Raw genomic sequence first — 9,430 nt, 5'->3', positions numbered from 1 at the left:
TCGACAATGCAAAAATATACACAAAACTCGCTAACCTCACCAAACCTAACCCAACCTAGCTTAACTATCACCGAAATCAAAGAATTCGACAATGCAAAAATATACACAAAACTCGCTAACCTCACCAAACCTAACCCAACCTAGCCTAACTATCATCGAAATCAAAGAATTCGACAATGCAAAAATATACACAAAACCCGCAAACCTCACCAAACCTAACCCAACCTAACCTAACCAACACCAAAATCAAAGAATTCGACAATGCAAAATATACACAAAACTCGCTAACCTAACCAAACCTCACCCAACCTAGCCTAACTATCACCGAAATTAAAGAATTCGACAATGCAAAAATATACACAAAACTCGCTAACCTCACCAAACCTAACCCAACCTAGCCTAACTTTCACCGAAATCAAAGAATTCGACAATGCAAAAATATACACAAAACTCGCTAACCTCACCAAACCTAACCCAACCTAGCCTTACTATCACCGAAATCAAAGAATTCGACAATGCAAAAATATACACAAAACCCGCAAACCTCACCAAACCTAACCCAACCTAACCTTACCATCACCGAAATCAAAGAATTCGACATTGCAAAAATATACACAAAACCCGCTTACCTCAATAAACTTAACCCAACCTAACCTAACCATCACCGAAATCAAAGAATTCGACATTGCAAAATAATACACAAAACCCGCTAACCTCACCAAACCTAACCCAACCTAGCCTAACTATCACCGAAATCAAAGAACTCGACAATGCAAAAATATACACAAAACCCGCTTACCTCAATAAACCTAACCCAACCAAACCTAACCATCACCGAAATCAAAGAATTCGACAATGCAAAAATATACACAAAACCCGCAAACCTCACCAAACCTAACCCAACCTAACCTAACCAACACCAAAATCAAAGAATTCGACAATGCAAAAATATACACAAAACCCGCAAACCTCACCAAACCTAACCCAACCTAACCTAACCAACACCAAAATCAAAGAATTCGACAATGCAAAAATATACACAAAACTCGCTAACCTCACAAACCTAACCCAACCTAGCTTAACTATCACCGAAATCAAAGAATTCGACAATGCAAAAATATACACAAAACTCGCTAACCTCACCAAACCTAACCCAACCTAGCCTTACTATCACCGAAATCAAGAATTCGACAATGCAAAAATATACACAAAACCCGCAAACCTCACCAAACCTAACCCAACCTAACCTTACCATCACCGAAATCAAAGAATTCGACATTGCAAAAATATACACAAAACCCGCTTACCTCAATAAACCTAACCCAACCTAACCCAACCATCACCGAAATCAAAGAATTCGACATTGCAAAATAATACACAAAACCCGCTAACCTCACCAAACCTAACCCAACCTAGCCTAACTATCACCGAAATCAAAGAACTCGACAATGCAAAAATATACACAAAACCCGCGACCCTCACCAAACCTTACCCAACCTAACCTAACGAACACCAAAATCAAAGAGATCGACAATGCAAAAATATACACAAAACCCGCTAACTTCACCAAACCTAACCCAACCTAACCTAACCATCACCGAAATCAAAGAATTCGAGATTTTAAAATTTAAACAAAACTCGCTTACCTCACCAAACCTTATCCAACCTAACCTAACCATCACCGAAATCAAAGAATTCGACATTGCAAAAAAATACACAAAACCCGCTAACCTCACCAAACCTAACCCAACCTAGCCTAACTATTACCGAAAGCAAAGAATTCGACAATGCAAAAATATACACAAAACCCGCGACCCTCACCAAACCTAACCCAACCTAACCTAACGAACACCAAAATCAAAGTATTCGACAATGCAAAAATATGCAAAACGCGCTAACTCCACCAAACCTAACCCAACCTAACCTAACCATCACCGAAATCAAAGAATTCGAGATTTTAAAATTTAAACAAAACTCGCTTACCTCACCAAACGTTATCCAACCTAACCTAACCATCACCGAAATCTAAGAATTCGACAATGCAAAAATATACACAAAACTCGCTAACCTCACCAAACCTAACCCAACCTAGCTTAACTATCACCGAAATCAAAGAATTCGACAATGCAAAAATATACACAAAACTCGCTAACCTCACCAAACCTAACCCAACCTAGCCTAACTATCATCGAAATCAAAGAATTCGACAATGCAAAAATATACACAAAACCCGCAAACCTCACCAAACCTAACCCAACCTAACCTAACCAACACCAAAATCAAAGAATTCGACAATGCAAAATATACACAAAACTCGCTAACCTAACCAAACCTCACCCAACCTAGCCTAACTATCACCGAAATTAAAGAATTCGACAATGCAAAAATATACACAAAACTCGCTAACCTCACCAAACCTAACCCAACCTAGCCTTACTTTCACCGAAATCAAAGAATTCGACAATGCAAAAATATACACAAAACTCGCTAACCTCACCAAACCTAACCCAACCTAGCCTAACTTTCACCGAATTCATAGAAATCGACATTGCAAAAATATACACAAAACTCGTTTACCTCACCAAACCTAACCCAACCTAGCCTAACGATTAGCCAAATCAAAGAATTCGACAATGCAAAAATATACACAAAACCCGCTAACTTCACCAAACCTAACCCAACCTAACCTAACCATCACCGAAATCAAAGAATTCGAGATTTTAAAATTTAAACAAAACTCGCTTACCTCACCAAACGTTATCCAACCTAACCTAACCATCACCGAAATCAAAGAATTCGACAATGCAAAAATATACACAAATCTCGCTAGCCTCACCAAACCTAACCCAATCTAACCTAACCATCACCGAAATCAAAGAATTCGTCAATGCAAAAATATACACAAAACTCGCTAACCTCACAAACCTAACCCAACCTAGCTTAACTATCACCGAAATCAAAGAATTCGACAATGCAAAAATATACACAAAACTCGCTAACCTCACCAAACCTAACCCAACCTAGCCTTACTATCACCGAAATCAAGAATTCGACAATGCAAAAATATACACAAAACCCGCAAACCTCACCAAACCTAACCCAACCTAACCTTACCATCACCGAAATCAAAGAATTCGACATTGCAAAAATATACACAAAACCCGCTTACCTCAATAAACCTAACCCAACCTAACCCAACCATCACCGAAATCAAAGAATTCGACATTGCAAAATAATACACAAAACCCGCTAACCTCACCAAACCTAACCCAACCTAGCCTAACTATCACCGAAATCAAAGAACTCGACAATGCAAAAATATACACAAAACCCGCGACCCTCACCAAACCTTACCCAACCTAACCTAACGAACACCAAAATCAAAGAATTCGACAATGCAAAAATATACACAAAACCCGCTAACTTCACCAAACCTAACCCAACCTAACCTAACCATCACCGAAATCAAAGAATTCGAGATTTTAAAATTTAAACAAAACTCGCTTACCTCACCAAACCTTATCCGACCTAACCTAACCATCACCGAAATCAAAGAATTCGACATTGCAAAAAAATACACAAAACCCGCTAACCTCACCAAACCTAACCCAACCTAGCCTAACTATTACCGAAAGCAAAGAATTCGACAATGCAAAAATATACACAAAACCCGCGACCCTCACCAAACCTAACCCAACCTAACCTAACGAACACCAAAATCAAAGTATTCGACAATGCAAAAATATATGCAAAACGCGCTAACTCCACCAAACCTAACCCAACCTAACCTAACCATCACCGAAATCAAAGAATTCGAGATTTTAAAATTTAAACAAAACTCGCTTACCTCACCAAACGTTATCCAACCTAACCTAACCATCACCGAAATCTAAGAATTCGACAATGCAAAAATATACACAAAACTCGCTAACCTCACCAAACCTAACCCAACCTAGCTTAACTATCACCGAAATCAAAGAATTCGACAATGCAAAAATATACACAAAACTCGCTAACCTCACCAAACCTAACCCAACCTAGCCTAACTATCATCGAAATCAAAGAATTCGACAATGCAAAAATATACACAAAACCCGCAAACCTCACCAAACCTAACCCAACCTAACCTAACCAACACCAAAATCAAAGAATTCGACAATGCAAAATATACACAAAACTCGCTAACCTAACCAAACCTCACCCAACCTAGCCTAACTATCACCGAAATTAAAGAATTCGACAATGCAAAAATATACACAAAACTCGCTAACCTCACCAAACCTAACCCAACCTAGCCTAACTTTCACCGAAATCAAAGAATTCGACAATGCAAAAATATACACAAAACTCGCTAACCTCACCAAACCTAACCCAACCTAGCCTAACTTTCACCGAATTCATAGAAATCGACATTGCAAAAATATACACAAAACTCGTTTACCTCACCAAACCTAACCCAACCTAGCCTAACGATTAGCCAAATCAAAGAATTCGACAATGCAAAAATATACACAAAACCCGCTAACTTCACCAAACCTAACCCAACCTAACCTAACCATCACCGAAATCAAAGAATTCGAGATTTTAAAATTTAAACAAAACTCGCTTACCTCACCAAACGTTATCCAACCTAACCTAACCATCACCGAAATCAAAGAATTCGACAATGCAAAAATATACACAAATCTCGCTAGCCTCACCAAACCTAACCCAATCTAACCTAACCATCACCGAAATCAAAGAATTCGTCAATGCAAAAATATACACAAAACTCGCTAACCTCACCAAACCTAACCCAACCTAGCTTAACTTTCACTGAAATCAAAGAATTCGACAATGCAAAAATATACACAAAACTCGCTTACCTCACCAAACCTAACCCAACCTAGCCTAACTATCACCGAAATCAAAGAATTCGACAATGCAAAAATATAAACAAAACCCGCAAACCTCACCAAACCTAACCCAACCTAACCTTACCATCACCGAAATCAAAGAATTCGACATTGCAAAAATATACACAAAACCCGCTTACCTCACTAAACCTAACCCAACCTAACCTAACCATCACCGAAATCAAAGAATTCGACATTGCAAAATAATACACAAAACCCGCTAACCTCACCAAACCTAACCCAACCTAGCCTAACTATCACCGAATTCAAAGAACTCGACAATGCAAAAATATACACAAAACCCTCGACCCTCACCAAACCTAACCCAACCTAACCTAACGAACACCAAAATCAAAGAATTCGACAATGCAAAAATATACACAAAACCCGCTAACTTCACCAAACCTAACCCAACCTAACCTAACCATCACCGAAATCAAAGAATTCGAGATTTTAAAATTTAAACAAAACTCGCTTACCTCACCAAACCTTATCCAACCTAACCTAACCATCACCGAAATCAAAGAATTCGACATTGCAAAATAATACACAAAACCCGCTAACCTCACCAAACCTAACCCAACCTAGCCTAACTATCACCGAAAGCAAAGAATTCGACAATGCAAAAATATACACAAAACCCGCGACCCTCACCAAACTTAACCCAACCTAACCTAACGAACACCAAAATCAAAGTATTCGACAATGCAAAAATATATACAAAACGCGCTAACTCCACCAAACCTAACCCAACCTAACCTAACCATCACCGAAATCAAAGAATTCGAGATTTTAAAATTTAAACAAAACACGCTTACCTCACCAAACGTTATCCAACCTAACCTAACCATCACCGAAATCTAAGAATTCGACAATGCAAAAATATACACAAAACTCGCTAACCTCACCAAACCTAACCCAACCTAGCTTAACTATCACCGAAATCAAAGAATTCGACAATGCAAAAATATACACAAAACTCGCTAACCTCACCAAACCTAACCCAACCTAGCCTAACTATCACCGAAATCAAAGAATTCGACAATGCAAAAATATACACAAAACCCGCAAACCTCACCAAACCTAACCCAACCTAACCTAACCAACACCAAAATCAAAGAATTCGACAATGCAAAATATACACAAAACTCGCTAACCTAACCAAACCTCACCCAACCTAGCCTAATTATCACCGAAATCAAAGAATTAGACATCGCAAAAATATACACAAAACCCGCTAACCTCACCAAACCTAACCCAACCTAACCTTACCATCACCGAAATCAAAGAATTCGACATTGCAAAAATATACACAAAACCCGCTTACCTCACTAAACCTAACCCAACCTAACCTAACCATCACCGAAATCAAAGAATTCGACATTGCAAAATAATACACAAAACCCGCCAACCTCACCAAACCTAACCCAACCTAGCCTAACTATCACCGAAAGCAAAGAATTCGACAATGCAAAAATATACACAAAACCCGCGACCCTCACCAAACTTAACCCAACCTAACCTAACGAACACCAAAATCAAAGTATTCGACAATGCAAAAATATATACAAAACGCGCTAACTCCACCAAACCTAACCCAACCTAACCTAACCATCACCGAAATCAAAGAATTCGAGATTTTAAAATTTAAACAAAACACGCTTACCTCACCAAACGTTATCCAACCTAACCTAACCATCACCGAAATCTAAGAATTCGACAATGCAAAAATATACACAAAACTCGCTTACCTCTCCAAACCTAACCCAACCTAGCCTAACTATCACCGAAATTAAAGAATTCGACAATGCAAAAATTTACACAAAACTCGCTAACCTCACCAAACCTAACCCAACCTAGCCTAACTTTCACCGAAATCAAAGAATTCGACAAAGCAAAAATATACACAAAACTCGCTAACCTCACCAAACCTAACCCAACCTAGCCTAACTTTCACCGAATTCATAGAAATCGACATTGCAAAAATATACACAAAACTCGTTTACCTCACCAAACCTAACCCAACCTAGCCTAACGATTAGCCAAATCAAAGAATTCGACAATGCAAAAATATACACAAAACCCGCTAACTTCACCAAACCTAACCCAACCTAACCTAACCATCACCGAAATCAAAGAATTCGAGATTTTTAAATTTAAACAAAACTCGCTTACCTCACCAAACCTTATCCAACCTAACCTAACCATCACCGAAATCAAAGAATTCGACATTGCAAAAAAATACACAAAACCCGCTAACCTCACCAAACCTAACCCAACCTAGCCTAACTATCACCGAAAGCAAAGAATTCGACAATGCAAAAATATACACAAAACCCGCGACCCTCACCAAACCTAACCCAACCTAACCTAACGAACACCAAAATCAAAGTATTCGACCATGCAAAAATATATGCAAAACGCGCTAACTCCACCAAACCTAACCCAACCTAACCTAACCATCACCGAAATCAAAGAATTCGAGATTTTAAAATTTAAACAAAACTCGCTTACCTCACCAAACGTTATCCAACCTAACCTAACCATCACCGAAATCTAAGAATTCGACAATGCAAAAATATACAAAAAACTCGCTAACCTCACCAAACCTAACCCAACCTAGCTTAACTATCACCGAAATCAAAGAATTCGACAATGCAAAAATATACACAAAACTCGCTAACCTCACCAAACCTAACCCAACCTAGCCTAACTATCATCGAAATCAAAGAATTCGACAATGCAAAAATATACACAAAACCCGCAAACCTCACCAAACCTAACCCAACCTAACCTAACCAACACCAAAATCAAAGAATTCGACAATGCAAAATATACACAAAACTCGCTAACCTAACCAAACCTCACCCAACCTAGCCTAACTATCACCGAAATTAAAGAATTCGACAATGCAAAAATATACACAAAACTCGCTAACCTCACCAAACCTAACCCAACCTAGCCTAACTTTCACCGAATTCATAGAAATCGACATTGCAAAAATATACACAAAACTCGTTTACCTCACCAAACCTAACCCAACCTAACCTAACGAACACCAAAATCAAAGAATTCGACAATGCAAAAATATACACAAAACCCGCTAACTTCACCAAACCTAACCCAACCTAACCTAACCATCACCGAAATCAAAGAATTCGAGATTTTAAAATTTAAACAAAACTCGCTTACCTCACCAAACCTTATCCAACCTAACCTAACCATCACCGAAATCTAAGAATTCGACAATGCAAAAATATACACAAAACTCGCTAACCTCACCAAACCTAACCCAACCTAGCTTAACTATCACCGAAATCAAAGAATTCGACAATGCAAAAATATACACAAAACTCGCTAACCTCACCAAACCTAACCCAACCTAGCCTAACTATCATCGAAATCAAAGAATTCGACAATGCAAAAATATACACAAAACCCGCAAACCTCACCAAACCTAACCCAACCTAACCTAACCAACACCAAAATCAAAGAATTCGACAATGCAAAATATACACAAAACTCGCTAACCTAACCAAACCTCACCCAACCTAGCCTAACTATCACCGAAATTAAAGAATTCGACAATGCAAAAATATACACAAAACTCGCTAACCTCACCAAACCTAACCCAACCTAGCCTAACTTTCACCGAAATCAAAGAATTCGACAATGCAAAAATATACACAAAACTCGCTAACCTCACCAAACCTAACCCAACCTAGCCTTACTATCACCGAAATCAAAGAATTCGACAATGCAAAAATATACACAAAACCCGCAAACCTCACCAAACCTAACCCAACCTAACCTTACCATCACCGAAATCAAAGAATTCGACATTGCAAAAATATACACAAAACCCGCTTACCTCAATAAACTTAACCCAACCTAACCTAACCATCACCGAAATCAAAGAATTCGACATTGCAAAATAATACACAAAACCCGCTAACCTCACCAAACCTAACCCAACCTAGCCTAACTATCACCGAAATCAAAGAACTCGACAATGCAAAAATATACACAAAACCCGCTTACCTCAATAAACCTAACCCAACCAAACCTAACCATCACCGAAATCAAAGAATTCGACAATGCAAAAATATACACAAAACCCGCAAACCTCACCAAACCTAACCCAACCTAACCTAACCAACACCAAAATCAAAGAATTCGACAATGCAAAAATATACACAAAACCCGCAAACCTCACCAAACCTAACCCAACCTAACCTAACCAACACCAAAATCAAAGAATTCGACAATGCAAAAATATACACAAAACTCGCTAACCTCACAAACCTAACCCAACCTAGCTTAACTATCACCGAAATCAAAGAATTCGACAATGCAAAAATATACACAAAACTCGCTAACCTCACCAAACCTAACCCAACCTAGCCTTACTATCACCGAAATCAAGAATTCGACAATGCAAAAATATACACAAAACCCGCAAACCTCACCAAACCTAACCCAACCTAACCTTACCATCACCGAAATCAAAGAATTCGACATTGCAAAAATATACA

Source organism: Arctopsyche grandis, chromosome 12, assembly GCF_051622035.1.
Source record: "Arctopsyche grandis isolate Sample6627 chromosome 12, ASM5162203v2, whole genome shotgun sequence".
NCBI classification, from domain to species: Eukaryota; Metazoa; Arthropoda; class Insecta; order Trichoptera; family Hydropsychidae; genus Arctopsyche; species Arctopsyche grandis.
Note: the sequence above shows the minus strand (reverse complement) of the source record.